Source organism: Triticum dicoccoides, chromosome 5A, assembly GCF_002162155.2.
Source record: "Triticum dicoccoides isolate Atlit2015 ecotype Zavitan chromosome 5A, WEW_v2.0, whole genome shotgun sequence".
Taxonomy (NCBI): domain Eukaryota; kingdom Viridiplantae; phylum Streptophyta; class Magnoliopsida; order Poales; family Poaceae; genus Triticum; species Triticum dicoccoides.
In genome coordinates this window covers 649,597,220-649,615,609 of record NC_041388.1, presented here as the reverse complement: position 1 = coordinate 649,615,609, position 18,390 = coordinate 649,597,220, and positions in this window count along the sequence as shown.

Genomic DNA, 18,390 nt, shown 5'->3' with positions numbered 1-18,390 from the left:
CACTATTCTTGGTGATGAGTGCATGTATTTCATTCTTATCATTTTAAGCGCTCCACCAAGATGTATGTGACATGGAAGAGTAACCCATGACTCTAACTCTTTGTGCATTTGCAGTCCAAAGCAAATTTTAAATATGCACAAATTTAGGGGGAGCTCTTACTTGTCACATACTTCTCAAAGCGATGATATACTTCATGCTTATTATCATTTGTCGAAGCTTTGATCTATATGTTGTCATCAATTACCAAAAAGGGGGAGATTGAAAGTGCAACTATCCCTAGGTGGTTTTGGTAATAACAACATATAGCTCATTGAGCTAATGCTATTCCAAGATGACTATTTCAGGAAAGCTCAATGATTGGCATGGCATGGATGTGAAAGTGGAACCCTCAAAATGCTAAGGACAAAGGATTGGCTCAAGCTCAAAAGCTCAAGACTCTTCATTTTATATTTTAGTGATCCAAGATCACATTGAGTCTTTAGGAAAAGCCAATACTATCAAGGAGGGATGAGGTGTTGCTTAATGAGCCTCTTGCTTCATGTGCTTAGTGATATGCTCCAAAACCCTCAACTACTTTCCCATATCCACATATGACCTAAACCCTAAGCCAAACTCGGTCCTACCGATTCTTTCTATCCGGCGCCACCGAGTTTCACTTGTCATAAGCCACTGCCAAACCCTAGCAATTCGGTTCTACCGATAGGGATCTCGGTCTCACCGAGATGGGATTGCAAACTCTCTGTTTCCCTTTCGTAACTTTTCGGTCTCACCGAAAGAGCGGATCGGTCCCACCAAGATTGCAATGTAAATTCAGTGTTTCCTTTTTGTAACTTCTCGGTCTCACCGAAAGAGCAAATCGGTCCCACCGAGTTTGCCTGACCAACTCTCTGGTTAGCTAATTACCAAAATCGGTCTCATCGAGTTTGTGTAATTGGTCTCACCGAGATTACGTTATGCCCAAACCCTAACCATATCGGTCCTACCGAGTTGCATGTCAGTCCCACCAAAAATCTCTAACGGTCACTAGGTTTACCTTTTCGGTCCGACCGAGTTTGTTGATTCGGTCCCATCGAGATTGGAAAACTGTGTGTAACAGTTGGATTTTGTGTGGAGGCTATATATACCCCTCCACCTCCTCTTCACTCGCGGAGAGAGCCATCAGAACACATTCACAATTCCAATTCATATGTTCTGAGAGAGAACCACCTACTCATGTGTTGAGACCAAGATATTCCATTCCTACCATATGAATCTAGATCTCTAGCCTTCCCCAAGTTGCTTTCCACTCAAATCTTCTTTCCACAAAATCCAAATCCTATGAGAGAGAGTTGAGTGTTGGGGAGACTATCATTTGAAGCACAAGAGCAAGGAGTTCGTTACCTACACACCATTTGTTACTTCTTGGAGAGTGGTGTCTCCTAGATTGGCTAGGTGTCACTTGGGAGCCTCCGACAAGATTGTGGAGTTGAACCAAGGAGTTTGTAAGGGCAAGGAGATCGCCTACTTCGTGAAGATCTACCGCTAGTGAGGCAAGTCCTTCGTGGGCGATGGCCATGGTGGGATAGACAAGGTTGCTTCTTCGTGGACCCTTTGTGGGTGGTTGCTTCTTCGTGGACCCTTCGTGGGTGGAGCCCTCCGTGGAGTCGCGCAACCGTTACCCTTCGTGGGTGGAGCCCTCCGTGGACTCGCGCAATCATTACCCTTCGTGGGTTGAAGTCTCCATCAACGTGGATGTAGGATAGCACCACCTATCCGAACCACGGGAAAAACTTCCGTGTCTCCAATTGCGTTTGAATTCTCCAAACCCTTCCCTTTACATTCTTGCAAGTTGCATGCTTTACTTTCCGCTGCCAATATACTCTCTGCATGCTTGCTTGAATTGCGTGATGATTGCTTGACTTGTCCTACAATAGCTAAAATCTGCCAAGACCTAAAATTGGGAAAAGGTTAAGTTTTTATTTGGTCAAGTAGTCTAATCACCCCCCCTCTAGACATACTTTCGATCCTACACTATTTCCTTATACAAAGAAATTATGCATGATATTGCACCAGCTGAGATAGAAGGTATTGATGTTACCATTAAGCTTGCTAATAGAGATACTATTTCACCAATTGGGATTGTTAGAGATGTTGAAGTCTTGTGTGGGAAGGTTAAATATCCTGCTGATTTTCTTGTTCTTGGTTCCCCACAAGATAGCTTTTGTCACATTATATTTGGTAGACCCTTCTTGAATACTGTTAATGCTAAGATAGACTGCAATAGGGATATTGTTTCTATTGGTTTAGGGGATATGTCTCATGAGTTTAATTTTTCTAAATTTCGTACACAACCCCATGATAAAGAATTGCCTAGTAAAGATGAAATTATTGGTCTTGCTTCTATTGCCATGCCTCCTACTGATCCATTAGAACAATATTTGCTAGACCATGAAAATGATATGTTCATGAAAGAAGGGAAATAGATGAAGTATTCTTTAAACAGGGACCTATTTTGAAACACAACTTGCCCGTTAAAATCCTAGGGGATCCTCCTCCACCCAAGGGTGATCCCGTGTTTGAGCTTAAGCCATTACCTGATACTCTTAAATATGCTTATCTTGATGAAAAGAAAATATATTCTGTTATTATTAGTGCTAACCTTTCAGAGAAGGAGGAAGAGAAATTATTGAAAACTCTGAAGAAGCACCGTGCTGCTATTGGATATACTCTCGATGATCTTAAGGGCATTAGTCCCACTCTATGTCAACACAAAATAAATTTGGAGGAAGACGCCAAACCAGTTATTGATCATCAACGATGGCTGAATCCTAAGATGAAAGAAGTGGTAAGAAAATAAGTATTAAAGCTCCTTGAGGTAGGTATAATTTATCCCGTTGCTGGTAGTAAGTGGGTAAGTCATGTCCATTGTGTCCCCAAGAAGGGATGTATTACTGTTGTTCCTAATGACAAAGATGAATTGATTCCGCAAAGAATTATTACGGGTTATAGGATGGTAATTGATTTCCACAAATTAAATAAGGCTACTAAAAAGATCATTACCCTTTCCCTTTTATTGATCAAATGCTAGAAAGATTATCCAAACATACACATTTTTGCTTTCTAGATGGTTACTCTGGCTTCTCTCAAATACCTGTGTCAGCTGATGATCAATCAAAAACCACTTTCACTTGCCCTTCGGTACTTTTTCTTATAGACGTATGCCTTTTGGTTTATGTAATGCACCTGCTACCTTGCAAAGATGCATGATGGCTATATTTTCTGACTTTTGTGAAAAGATATGTGAGGTTCATGGACGATTTCTCCGTTTATGGATCCTCTTTTGATGATTGCTTAAGCAACCTTGATCGAGTTTTGCAGAGATGTGAAGAAACTAATCTTGTCTTGAATTGGGAGAAATGCCACTTTATGGTTAATGAAGGTATTGTCTTGGGGCATAAAATTTCTGAAAGAGGTATTGAAGTTGATAAAGCTAAAGTTGATGCTATTGAAAGGATGCCATGTCCCAAGGACAGTAAAGGTATAAGAAGCTTCCTCGGTCACGCCGGTTTTTGTAGGAGGTTCATTAAGGACTTCTCAAAAATTTCTCAGCCTCTGACTAATCTATTACAAAAAGATATTCCTTTTGTCTTTGATGATGATTTTGTAGAAGCATTTGAAATACTTAAGAAAGCATTGATTTCTACACCTATTGTTCAGCCACCTGACTGGAATTTACCCTTTGAAATTATGTGTGATGCTAGTGATTATGCTGTAGGTGTTGTTCTAGGGCAAATAGTTGATAAGAAATTAAATGTTATTCAATATGCTAGTAAAACTCTGGACAATGCCCAGAGAAATTATGCTACCACTCAAAAAGAATTCTTAGCAGTTGTATTTGCCTGTGATAAGTTCAGACCTTATATTGTTGATTCTAAAGTAACTATTCACACTGATCATGCTGCTATTAAATACCTTATGGAAAAGAAAGATGCTAAACCTAGACTTATTAGATGGGTTCTCCTACTACAAGAATTTGATTTGCATATTATTGATAGAAAGGGAGTTGAGAACCCCGTTGCAGACAACTTGTCTAGGTTAGAAAATGTTCTTGATGACCCACTACCTATTGATGATAGCTTTCCTGATGAACAATTAAATGTCATAAATACTTCTCGAACTGCTCCATGGTATGCTGATTATGCTAATTACATTGTTGCTAAATTTATACCACCTAGTTTCACATACCAGCAAAAGAAAAAGTTCTTCTATGATTTGAGACATTACTTTTGGGATGACCCACATCTTTATAAAGGAGTAGATGGTATTATTAGACGTTGTGTACCTGGGCATGAACAGGAACAGATCCTACGCAAGTGTCACTCCGAGGCTTATGGAGGACATCATGCTGGAGATAGAACTGTACATAAGGTATTGCAATCCGGTTTTTATTGGCCTACTCTCTTCAAGGATGCCCATAAGTTTGTCTTGTCTTGTGATGAATGTCAAAGAATTGGTAATATTAGTAGACGTCAAGAAATGCCTATGAATTATTCACTTATTATTGAACCATTTGATGTTTGGGGCTTTCCTTATATGGGACCTTTTCCTTCCTCTAATGGGTATAAACATATTTTAGTTGCTGTTGATTACGTTACTAAGTGGGTAGAAGCTATTCCAACTAGTAGTGCTGATCATAACACCTCTATTAAGATGCTTAATGAAGTTATTTTCCCGAGGTTTGGAGTCCCTAGATATTTAATGACTGACAGAGGTTCACATTTTATTCATGGTGCCTTTCGTAAAATGCTTTCTAAGTATGATGTTAATCATAGAATTGCATCTCCTTATCACCCACGGTCTAGTGGTCAAGTAGAATTGAGTAACAGAGAGCTCAAATTAATTTTGTAAAAGATTGTTAATAGATCCAGAAAGAATTGGTCCAAGAAACTTGATGATGCATTATGGGCCTATAGAACTGCATCTAAAAATCCTATGGGCATGTCTCCGTATAAAATGGTTTATGGTAAAGCATGTCACTTACCTCTTGAACTAGAACATAAGGCATATTGGGCCATTAAAGAGCTCAATGATGATTTCAAACTTGCTGGTGAGAAGAGGTTATTTGACATTAGCTCACTTGATGAATGGAGAACCCAAGCCTATGAAAATGCCAAGCTGTTTAAAGAAAAAGTTAAAAGATGGCATGATAAAAGGATACAAAAGCGTGAGTTCAATGTAGGTGATTATGTATTGTTATACAACTCTCGTTTAAGATTTTTTGCAGGCAAACTTCTCTCTAAATGGGAAGGTCCTTACGTTATCGAGGAGGTCTATCATTTCGGTGCCATAAAAAATCAACAACTTCGAAGGACAAATCCGAAGGTGGTGAACGGTTAAAGAATTAAACATTATATCTCAGGTAATCCTATAAATGTTGAAACAAATATTATTGAAACCGTAACCCCGGAGGAATACATAAGGGACACTTTCTGGAACGTTTTAGACTCCGAAAAGGAATAGGTACGTGGTACGATAAGTACACCCACTCCAAAATAGTTCTAATTGCAATATTTCTTCGTTTTGGAATATTTAGAAAAATAGGAAAATAAGAAGCAGACTGGAAGGGACACGAGGCTCCCACGAGGGTGGGAGGCGCGCCCTACCCCCTGGGCGCGCCCCTGCCTCGTGGGCACCTCGTGCGCTCTCCGGACTCTATTTTCTTGCACGATACTTCTTTTGGTCGGTAACAATTCATTATATAATCTCCCGAAGGTTTTGACCACCGTATCACGCAAATATCTCTTGTCTTTGTTTTGATCTGTTTTCTGTCAGGGTTGTCAAGGCCAGGCATCATGTCGTCCCCCCCCCCTCCAATAATGGTGACAACGATGCTTGGCTAATGAAGATAGAGCTGAAGAGGGAAGAACCTATGGAGATCAACAAGGATGAAGGGATCAAGAATACCATGGAGGACCAAGTTCCGGCAGTAGAAGACATCCTTCAACTTGATCAGAATCTTCTTACCCCAACTGAGATCGAGGCTTTCAAGATGATTGAGTTAGCCCATATACAAAACAAGTATCTCACACGTGAAAATATTTTGTTGAAGGAGCATATCATCGCACTCAAGGGCATTATCCACAAGCTGGAGGACCTCATACGCTCGATGTGCGACTATCCATCATCAACAACTCCACCTTCTTCACCAACAAAGAAGAACTGAGTATCTGGTATGGGCACTCCCCTTGGCAACTATCAAGCTTGGGGGAGTGCCCCGGTATCGTATCACCATCACTTTTATCTTTACCGTTTTTCTTAGTTCGATCCTTTTAGTAATATCTTAATCTAGTAGAATAAAATTTTAGTATGATCTAGTTGTGAGTTTTGCTTTATGATCCCTCTATGTAATCAAGTCCATGAGCTATATAATAAAGATTAGTGTTGATTCAAGGGCTTGATTATTTTGCTATGATCTTGAGGGAATTAAATAAAATAAAAGAGGAAAAAAATAGAAAGAAACAAAGAGATCATATGGATCTTATGGAGAGTAATGAGCTCACATATAAAGAGTATGATGAATAAAAGTTGTTGAGAGTTGACAAACATAGTTTTGGTGATCGTTGCAACTAATAGGAAGTAATAAAGAAAGAGAGGTTCACATATAAATATACTATCTTGGACATCTTTTATGATTGTGAGCACTCATTAAAGTATGACATGCTAAGAGTTGATGTTGGACAAGGAGGACAACGTAATGGGTTATGTTTTCTTACATTTGAGATAAATTATATTGTCATGGATCATCCAACATGTTGAGATTGCCTTTCCTTCTCATGCTAGCCAATTCCTTCGCACCAAGTAGAGATACTACTTGTGCTTCCAAATATCCCTGAACCCAGTTTTTCCATGAGAGTCCACTACATCTACCTATGGATTGAGTAAGATCCTTCAAGTAAGTTGTCATCGGTGCAAGCAATAAAAATTGCTCTCTAAATATGTATGACTTATTAGTGCAGAGAAAATAAGCTTTATACGATCTTGTGATATGGAAGAAATAAAAGCGACGGACTCCATAATAAAGGTCCATATCACAAGTGGCAATATAAAGTGATGTTCGTTTGCATTAAGATTTCGTGCATCTAACCATAAAAGCGCATGACAACCTCTGCTTCCCTCTGCGAAGGGCCTATCTTTTACTTTCATCTTCTACCTTACATAAGAGTCATGGTGATCTTCACCCTTCCTTTTTACATTTTATCCTTTGGCAAGCACAATGTGTTGGAAAGATCCTGATATATATAGCTAATTGGATGTGAGTCTTCATGAACTATTATTGTTGACATTACCCTTGAGGTAAAACGTTGGGAGGCAAAACTATAAGCCCCTATCTTCCTCTATGTCTGATTAAAACTTCATACCCATAAATATTGCATGAGTGTTAGCAAGTGTGAAAGACTAAAAGATGGTTGAGTATGTGGACTTGCTGAAAAGCTCTTATATTGACTCTTTCCTATTGCTACCTCTTGAGCACTTGCGTTGGTTTTCCCTTGAAGAGGAAAGGGTGATGCAAAAAAGTAGCATAAGTATTTTCCTTAGTTTTTGAAAACCAAGGTATCAATCCAATAGGAGGCCACGCACGAGTCCCTCGCACCTACACAAACAAATAAATCCTCGCAACCAACGCGATAAGGGGTTGTCAATCCCTACACGGTCACTTACGAGAGTGAGAGCTGATAGATATGATAAGATAATATTTTTGGTATTTTTATGATAAAGATGCAAAGTAAAATAAAAGTCAATAAAAATAACTAAGTATTGGAAGATTAATATGATGGAAAATAGACCCCGGGGCCATAGGTTTCACTAGTGGCTTCTCTCAAGAGCATAAGTATTCACGGCTGGTAAACAAATTACTGTTGAGCAATTGACAGAATTGAGCATAGTTATGAGAATATCTAGGTATGATCATGTATATAGGCATCACGTCCGAGACAAGTAGACCGACTCCTGCCTGCATCTACTACTATTACTCCACACATCGACCGCTATCCAACATGCATCTAGAGTATTAAGTTCAAGAGAACAGAGTAACGCTTTAAGCAAGATGACATGATGTAGAGGGATAAACTCATGCAATATGATATAAACCCCATTTTGTTATCCTCGATGGCAACAATACAATGCGTGCCTTGCCGCCCCTACTGTCACTGGGAAAGGACACCGCAAGATTGAACCCAAAGCTAAGAACTTCTCCCATTGCAAGAAAGATCAATCTAGTAGGCCAAACCAAACTGATAATTTGAAGAGACTTGCAAAGATAACCAATCATACATAAAAGAATTCAGAGAATATTCAAATATTGTTCATAGATAAACTTAATCATAAACCCACAATTCATCGGTCTCAACAAACACACCGCAAAAGAAGATTACATCGAATAGATCTCCACAAGAGAGGGGGAGAACTTTGTATTGAGATCCAAAAAGAGAGAAGAAGCCATCTAGCTAGTAACTATGGGCCCGAAGGTCTGAGGTAAACTACTCACGCTTCATTGGAGAGGCTATGGTGTTGATGTAGAAGCCCTCCATGATCGATGCCCCCTTCGGTGGAGCTCTGGAACAGGCCCCAAGATGGGATCTCATGGATACAGAAAGTTGCGGCGGTGGAATTAGGGTTTTGGCTCCGTCTTTGGTAGTTTGGGGGTACGTAGGTATATATAGGAGGAAGGAGTACGCCGGTGGAGCAACAGGGGGGCCCACGAGGGTGGAGGGCGCGCTTGGGGGGTAGGCGTGCCCCCCTACCTCGTGGCCTCTTGGTTGATGTCTTGACGTAGGGTCCAAGTCCTGTGGATCACGTTCGTTCTGAAAATCACGTTCCCGAAGGTTTCATTCCGTTTGGACTCCGTTTGATATTCTTTTTCTGCGAAACTCTGAAATAGGCAAAAAACAACAATTCTGGGCTGGACCTCCGGTTAATAGGTTAGTCCAAAAATAATATAAAAGTGTATAATAAATCCCAATAATGTCCAAAACAGAATATAATATAGCATGGAACAATCAAAAATTATAGATACGTTGGAGACGTATCACCTATGTTATGATAAATTGCAATTGCCTCAATGACTGAGATTAGAGTTTGCTGGTTCTCAATGAAGTTTGTGATTCATACTTGAAATTGTGATCGAATTGTTACTTTAGCATAAGAGATCATATGACAATATATATATATATATATATATATATATATATATATATATGTTACCGTTCTAAGAATGATCATGATGCCCTCATGTCCGTATTTTATTTTTATCGACACCTCTATCTCTAAACATGTGGACATATTCTTCGATTTCGGCTTTCGCTTGAGGACAAGCGAGGTCTAAGCTTGGGGGAGTTGATACGTCCATTTTGCATCATGCTTTTATATCAATATTTATTGCATTATGGGTTGTTATTACACATTATGTCACTATACTATGCCTATTATCTCTTATTTTACAATGTTTACATAAAGAGGGAGAATGCCGGCAGCTGGGATTCTGGGCTGGAAAAGGAGCAAATATTAGAGACCTATTCTGCACAACTCCAAAAGTCCTGAAACTTCACGGAAGCTATTTCTAGTATATATAAAAAATACTGAGCGCAAGAATTTCCAGAGGGGGGCCACACCCTGGCCACGAGGGTGGGGGCACGCGTGGCCACGAGGGGGGCCACACTCTTTGATAAACGAGCTAGTCAAGTAGAGGCATACTAGTGACACTCTGTTTTGTCTATGTATTCACATATGTATTTTGTTTCTGGTTAATACAATTCTAGCATGAATAATAAACATTTATCATGAAATAAGGAAATAAATAATAACTTTATTATTGCCTCTAGGGCATATTTCCTTCACAACTGTGGTCAACAAAAGTAATATTAAGACACCTAAACCCCCTCAGCAAGTTAAAGTTGAACCTAATGTTGCTATGGTTAAAGATCTCTTGGCCAATAATATTGATGGGCAGGTTATTTACTTTTGTGATGAGACTGCTAGAATTGCTAAACCTGGTGCTAAAGATAAACATTGACCTGTCATAGGTATGCCTGTTATTTCTGTTAAAATAGGATATCATTGTTATCATGGCTTGTGTGATATGGGTGCTAGTGCTAGCGCAATACCTATTTCCTTATACAAAGAAATTATGCATGATATTGCACCAGCTGAGATAGAAGGTATTGATGTTACCATTAAGCTTGCTAATAGAGATACTATTTCACCAATTGGGATTGTTAGAGATGTTGAAGTCTTGTGTGGGAAGGTTAAATATCCTGCTGATTTTCTTGTTCTTGGTTCCCCACAAGATAGCTTTTGTCCCATTATATTTGGTAGACCCTTCTTGGATACTGTTAATGCTAAGATAGACTGCAATAAGGATATTGTTTCTATTGGTTTAGGGGATATGTCTCATGAGTTTAATTTTTCTAAATTTCGTACACAACCCCATGATAAAGAATTGCCTAGTAAAGATGAAATTATTGGTCTTGCTTCTATTGCCATGCCTCCTACTGATCCATTAGAACAATATTTGCTAGACCATGAAAATGATATGTTCATGAAAGAAGGGAAATAGATGAAGTATTCTTTAAACAGGGACCTATTTTGAAACACAACTTGCCCGTTGAAATCCTAGGGGATCCTCCTCCACCCAAGGGTGATCCCGTGTTTGAGCTTAAGCCATTACCTGATACTCTTAAATATGCTTATCTTGATGAAAATAAAATATATCCTATTATTATTAGTGCTAACCTTTCAAAGAAGGAGGAAGAGAAATTATTGAAAACTCTGAAGAAGCACCGTGCTGCTATTGGATATACTCTCGATGATCTTAAGGGCATTAGTCCCACTCTATGTCAACACAAAATAAATTCGAAGGAAGACGCCAAACCAGTTATTGATCATCAACGACGGCTGAATCCTAAGATGAAAGAAGTGGTAAGAAAATAAGTATTAAAGCTCCTTGAGGCAGGTATAATTTATCCCGTTGCTGATAGTAAGTGGGTAAGTCATGTCCATTGTGTCCCCAAGAAGGGACGTATTACTGTTGTTCCTAATGACAAAGATGAATTGATTCCGCAAAGAATTATTACGGGTTATAGGATGGTAATTGATTTCCACAAATTAAATAAGGCTACTAAAAAAGATCATTACCCTTTGCCTTTTATTGATCAAATGCTAGAAAGATTATCCAAACATACACATTTTTGCTTCTAGATGGTTACTCTGGCTTCTCTCAAATACCTGTGTCAGCTGATGATCAATCAAAAACCACTTTTACTTGCCCTTTGGTACTTTTGCTTATAGACGTATGCCTTTTGGTTTATGTAATGCACCTGCTACCTTGCAAAGATGCATGATGGCTATATTTTCTGACTTTTGTGAAAAGATATGTGAGGTTTTCATGGACGATTTCTCCGTTTATGGATCCTCTTTTGATGATTGCTTAAGCAACCTTGATCAAGTTTTGCAAAGATGTGAAGAAACTAATCTTGTCTTGAATTGGGAGAAATGCCACTTTATGGTTAATGAAGGTATTGTCTTGGGGCATAAAATTTCTGAAAGAGGTATTGAAGTTGATAAAGCTAAAGTTGATGCTATTGAAAGGATGCCATGTCCCAAGGACAGTAAAGGTATAAGAAGCTTCCTCGATCACGCTGGTTTTTGTAGGAGGTTCATTAAGGACTTCTCAAAAATTTCTCAGCCTCTGACTAATCTATTACAAAAAGATATTCCTTTTGTCTTTGATGATGATTTTGTAGAAGCATTTGAAATACTTAAGAAAGCATTGATTTCTACACCTATTGTTCAGCCACCTGATTGGAATTTACCCTTTGAAATTATGTGTGATGCTAGTGATTATGTTGTAGGTGTTGTTCTAGGGCAAATAGTTGATAAGAAATTAAATGTTATTCAATATGTTAGTAAAAAAATCATAAGCAAGCTTTTGGGACGAGACTCCGCCGCCACGAGGCGGAACCTTGGCGAAACCAATCTAGGGCTCCGACGGAGCTGTTCTGCCGGGGAAACTTCCCTCCGCGAGGGGGAAATCATCACCATCGTCATCACCAACGATCCTCTCATCGGGAGAGGGTCAATCTCCATCAACATCTTCGCCAGCACCATCACATCTCAAACCCTAGTTCATCTCTTGTATCCAATCTTTGTATCCAAACCTCAGATTGGTACCTGTGGGTTGCTAGTAGTGTTGATTACTCCTTGTAGTTGATGCTAGTTGGTTTACTTGGTGGAAGATCATATGTTCAGATCCATTATGCATATTAATACCCCTCTGATTATGAACATGAATATGCTTTGTGAGTAGTAACATTTGTTCCTGAGGACATGGGAGAAGTCTTGCTATTAATAGTCATGTGAATTTGGTATTCGTTCGATATTTTGAAGAGATGTATGTTGTCATCCCTGTGGTGGTGTCATGTGAACGTCGACTACATGACACTTCACCATTGTTTGGGCCTAGAGGGAGGCATTGGGAAGTAATAAGTAGATGATGGGTTGCTAGAGTGACAGAAGCTTAAACCCTAGTTTATGCGTTGCTTCGTAAGGTGCTGACTTGGATCCATATGTTTCATGCTATGGTTAGGTTTACCTTAATACTTCGGTTGTAGTTGCGGATGCTTGCAATAGGGGCTAACCATAAGTGGGATGCTTCTCCAAGTAAGGACAGTACCCAAACACCGATCCACCCACATATCAGATTATCAAAGTACCGACGCGAATCATATGATCGTGATGAAAACTAGCTTGACGATAATTCCCATGTGTCCTCGGGAGCGCTTTACATCATATAAGAGTTTGTCCAGGCTTGTCCTTTAGCACAAAAAGGATTGGGCCATCTTGCTGCACCTTATTTACTTTTATTACTTACTACTCGTTACCAATTACCTTATCACAAAACTATCTGTTACCGATAATTTCAGTGCTGGTAGAGAATACCTTGCTGAAAACCGCTTATCATTTCCTTCTGCTCCTCGTTGGGTTCGACACTCTTACTTATCGAAAGGACTACAATAGATCCCCTATACTTGTGGGTCATCAATGGACTCTGCATTATCTCCATCACATCCGAAGCATATCACCTACGCTGACAAAGGCAAAAGCAAGGTATTGGGTCTAGGTAAGGTTGCAATCTCAAAGGATCGACACATGGACAAAGTCATGCTTGTCGAGTCCTTAGGGTTCAACCTCATGTCTGTCTCAATGCTTTGTGATCTTGATATGGTTGTTGTCTTTGGCAAGTATCGTTGTGTTGTGATCATGGAAGGTGACAATTCCAAAGTCTTCGAAGGCTTTATGAAAGGAGATTTGTATATTGTTGATTTCTCTACAGGACCACAACCTGCTACATGTCTACTTGCAAAAGCTTCAGAAGGCTAGCTATGGCATCGGCAACTTGGTCATGCTGGGATGAGGAACTTGCACACGCTCGCGAAGAAGAAGCATGGCATTGGCATCGAGGATGTCAAATTCCTCAAGGACCATTTGTGTGGAGCTTGTGAAGCCGGAAAGATGACCAAGGCCAAGCATCCCTCAAATACCATCATGACTACCACTCGTCCATTTGAATTGCTTCACATGGATCTCTCTGGCCCTACTCACTATGCCACATTTACTAATGATGCATCTTTATATGGCTTTTTGTCATTGCTGATGATTATTCTCAATATACATGGGTGCATATCATCACTTACAAAACTGAAGTGCTGGAAGTCTTCAAACGATTTTTCTAGAGGGCTTCAACCAACTTTGGTGTGAAGATCAACCACATTAGAAGTGATAATGGAACTGAGTTCAAGAACACTGGTCTTGATGACTATCTTGATGAACTTGGTATCACTCATGAGTTATCTGCTCCATATACTCCTCAGTAGAATGGCGTCGTGGAGCGCAAGAACATGACTCATGTTGAGATGGCTTGCACTATGCTTGATGAGTACAATACGCCTACTCCCTTCTGGCCTGAGGCAATTGATATTGTGTGCCACATCATCAATAGGGTATATCTTCACAAATTCTTCAAGAAGACTGCATATGAACTCCTCACTGACAAGAAACCCAATGTGAGTTATTTCAAAGTCTTCGGTGCTAAATGCTGGATTAGAGATCCTCATCATAGTTCTAAATTTGCACCGAAAGCACATGAAGGTTTTATGCTCGGTTATGGTAAGGACTCGCACACCTACAGAGTCTTCAACACCTATCACCACAAGGTTGTTGAAACTGTAGATGTGCGGTTCGATGAAACTAATGGCTCGCAAAGAGAGCACCTACCTCCCGTGACAGATGAAATACCTCCTGAGGAATCCATCAAGTTCAAGACTACTGAGGATGTCATTCCTACCGAAGAATCTGCTGAAGAAGTTGTTCTAGAACATGAAGAACGTCATGTTGATGCACCTGAGGAAAAATGGTGCTGAAGAAAATGCTGATCAAATTCCTCAACGACAACCAGCTCATCCTCGCGTTGCAAATGAAGTGCAGATTGAGAAAATCATCGGTGACATCAACATCCCAGGTCCTCTCACGCGCTCAAGAGCTTTACATTTATCTAACTTTTGTGGGCACTTTGATTTCGTCTCTATCACAAAGCCCAGTAAGATAGATGAAGCATTTCTGGAGCCTGATTGGATTCAAGCTATGCAAGAGGAATTACATCAATTTGAGCTCAACAACGTCTCGGAAATGGTCAAATATCCAGATCCTCACAAGCACAATATCATTGGCACAAAGTGGATCCACCGCAACAAGCAAGATGAAAATGGCCTTGTGGTGAGGAATAAGGCACGACTTGTAGCTCAAGGCTACACACAGGTTGAAGGAATTGATTTCGATGAAACTTTTGCACCTGTTGCTAGACTTGAGGCTATTCGCATATTGCTTGCTTATGCTAACCATCATGATATCATCTTATATCAAATGGATGTGAAAAGTGCATTCCTCAATGGTAAGCTTGAGGAAGAAGTATATGTTTCTCAACCCCGAGGTTTTGAAGATCCAAAGCATCCTGACAAAGTCTTCAGACTCAATAAGGCCCTCTATGGCCTCAAGCAGGCCCCTCGGGCGTGGTATGATACTTTGAAGGAATTCCTCATGAAGACAGGCTTCAAACCTGGTTCACTTGACCCAACTCTTTTCACTAAATCTTATGATGGTGAATTGTTTGTGTGCCAAATATATGTTGATGATATCATTTTCGGTTGTACTAACCAACGTTACAGTGATGAATTTGCCTATATGATGAGTGAAGAATATCAAATGTCTATGATGAGAGAATTGAAATCTTCTTAGGTCTCCAGATTCGTCAACAACGCAATGGCATATTCATATCTTAGGAGAAATACCTCAAGGATGTACTGAGGAAATTCGGCATGCAAGATTGTAAAGGAGTCAAAATCCCTATGCCCGCAAATGGCCACTATGCACTAATGAAAATGGTATTGACTTTGATCAAAAGGTATACCGCTCCATGATTGGTTCTTTATTGTATTTATGTGCATCTAGGCCAGATATTATGCTTACTGTTTGCATGTGTGCCCGATTTCAAGCTACACCGAAGGAATCACACCATAAAGCTGTGAAGCATATTCTTCGATATCTAGCTCACACACCAACACTTGGATTATGGTATCCCAAGGGCTCGGCTTTTGATCTCATTGGATATTCAGACTCTGACTATGCTGGTGATCGTGTGGACTGCAAGTCAACATCAGGCACATGCCATTTCCTCGGACGATCTTGGTCTGTTGGTCCTCGAAGAAACAGAACTACTTATCACTGTCTACTGCTGAAGCTGAGTACATTGCTGCTGGTTCGTGCTATGCTCAATTGCTGTGGATGAAGCAAACCCTCAAGGACTATGGCGTCAACATGAAGAATGTGCCTCTCTACTATGAGAATGAGAGTGCCATCAAGATTGCTCATAACCCTGTTCAGCACTCAAAGACAAAGCACATTCAGATTCGTCATCATTTTCTTCATGATCATGTGTTGAAGGGCGACATCTCTATTGAGCATGTGAAGACTGAAGAACAGCTAGCCGATATCTTCACTAAGCCCTTGGATGAGAAGAGATTTAGCAAGTTGAGGTGTGAGCTAAATATCTTAGAATCTTCGAATGTCCTTTGAAAAGGACACACATCCTAACACTTATGCAAAACTGATGACTTAGATGTGCAACACACAAAGTAACATTTTTCTTCAATCAATGAAGACTAACCCTCTAAGTGTGAAGAAATTAATGAAGAATTTGATTCTCAGAACCCTACGATAATTGTACGCGGTGTCTGAAATCATCATTCTTATACGGTGGGTCACGCCACCACCAAAAGTTGAAAATCTTCAATCTGAGTTTTTCCTCAACTTTGAAATTCCTTAGTTGTTCTTTTTCTTCAACTTCGCAATGTCTTCACTCTTTCCGATGTTGTTTTTCATTAATTTACTATATTTTTATGAAAATTACTATATTTTACATAGTGTGTTACTAGATTTTGTATGTACCGTTACTGGGGTGTAGAATAAGCTATTCTACGCTCATGCTTAGAATAGTGTTACCCTCTATGCTATTACTTCAGCATTCACTTATTGCTATTACTTCAAATTGCTTGTTCTGCTAAGTGAATGTGATCGGACCCTTCCCCCTCTATGCTAAACTCAACCTAGTCTATTCACAAATTCTTCATGTGCGTTCTCTTTGAAACTCGTTCAAAATCTTCAATGTGTCCTTGTCACCTGAAGAAATTGCGAACAAAACTTTAAACTTATCTTATCTGAATTTTCGGCTTTTGCCACTCAAACCGTTCCACTTCCACAATATAGTATCCTATTCACCCATGATCGCACACGATTGTCACCTCTCAGTACGTGGGTGACACATGTCTCGCGAATGAGAAGGGTCAGGGGCACGTTCGTCCAATTTCCTCGGGTGAGCAGTTTCTCACTTCGACTATAAATACCCCCTCCCTTCCTCACTTTGTTTTTACTCCGCTCGACCTCACTCCCTCGCTCAAGCTCTCAAACCCTAGCGCCGCCGTTACTTCCATTGTCGCCAATGAGTAAGAGATTGATTGCCTTGACCTCGTCGCCGCCGTACTCACGCCAGCTGCGGATTTCTTCACCCTGCCGCCGCTGTAGCTGTCATCCTCTGCCAAGTTAGGGCGTGGAAGATCTGAACTGACGAGCTTCCAAATCTACACTTCACAGTTCGTCGTGTTCTTCGTCAAGGGTAATTAAAAGTTACTTTTACTGCCCTTGTTGATTCTAGTGTTTTCTTCAAATCTTCAAAAGGTGTTTATTCCTCAACTCTTCATACACTAAACACGTCACATGTCATCGGTTCTTGATCTGTTTCTCTAAGCAACTTTTCAAGATTCCTCAATTGTGTGGATTTTCAAATGTGTACAACTCTGGAACCTAAGTCAAAGAACGCTTAGTGAAATTCCTCAAGACTCATCCGGTCAAATTCCTCAAACTTGTTCTTTTTGCAAAAACTTCTAAGAACGCATATGACCTCTCCAAATTCTTCGCACCTATACTCTGTTCACAGGTACACACGTCCGCTACTGAATCTCTAGGTTCTCATCAACTTAACTCATTTGCAGCGTTCATCGAAGAAAAGTTGCATACCTCTTCAAAGAACTCAATAGTTCAAAACCCTCAGCTGAAGAAAATGGCTGGCGGAAAGAAACCTCAGAAGGAAGGAAAGAAGCTGGAAGTCAACACAACTTTTGAGATCCCTGAAGACATTTACAAGGATTATTGCACTCCTGATGAGGCCACACATGAAAAGGAAACCAAGAATGAGCGCAAAGTGCGCATCCAAAGGATAGAGAGGAGATGGGCATGGGAATGGAGAGAGTACAGGTATGTTACTCCAAAATATATGAAGAAATTCGCTCTTCACCCTCCTTGCCCAAGACCTCCATTGGCACCTGGCCAAGCACGGTGAGGACTATCCTGATGAATGGGCCAAGCGTCAAGCTAAGTTGGCCAGAGTAGCAAAAGAAGTAGTGAGGAAATTCAATGAAGACTCTGCTGCTGTTGCTGCCACTGCTGAGGCCTCTACTAGCAAGCCGAAGAAGGACATGCCTAACAATCCCACACACAAGCCCAATGCCTCTTCTTCTTCAATGCCCTCACGGCCAAGCTCCTCTGCAATGCCCTCACGGCCAACTTCTGCTAAGCCCTCATGGTCAATTCCTCAAGCCGCCCCAGTTCCTCAAGTTACAAAATCCTCAGCTCCTCCTTCAAAGTCCTCAACACCTGCACATCTAGCCTTGTGCCAAAGGACAACAAGCATCTCTATTGCCTCAGGAGCCTCTGCAAGTTCATCAGCTCCTCTAAACTCTTCAACTGGC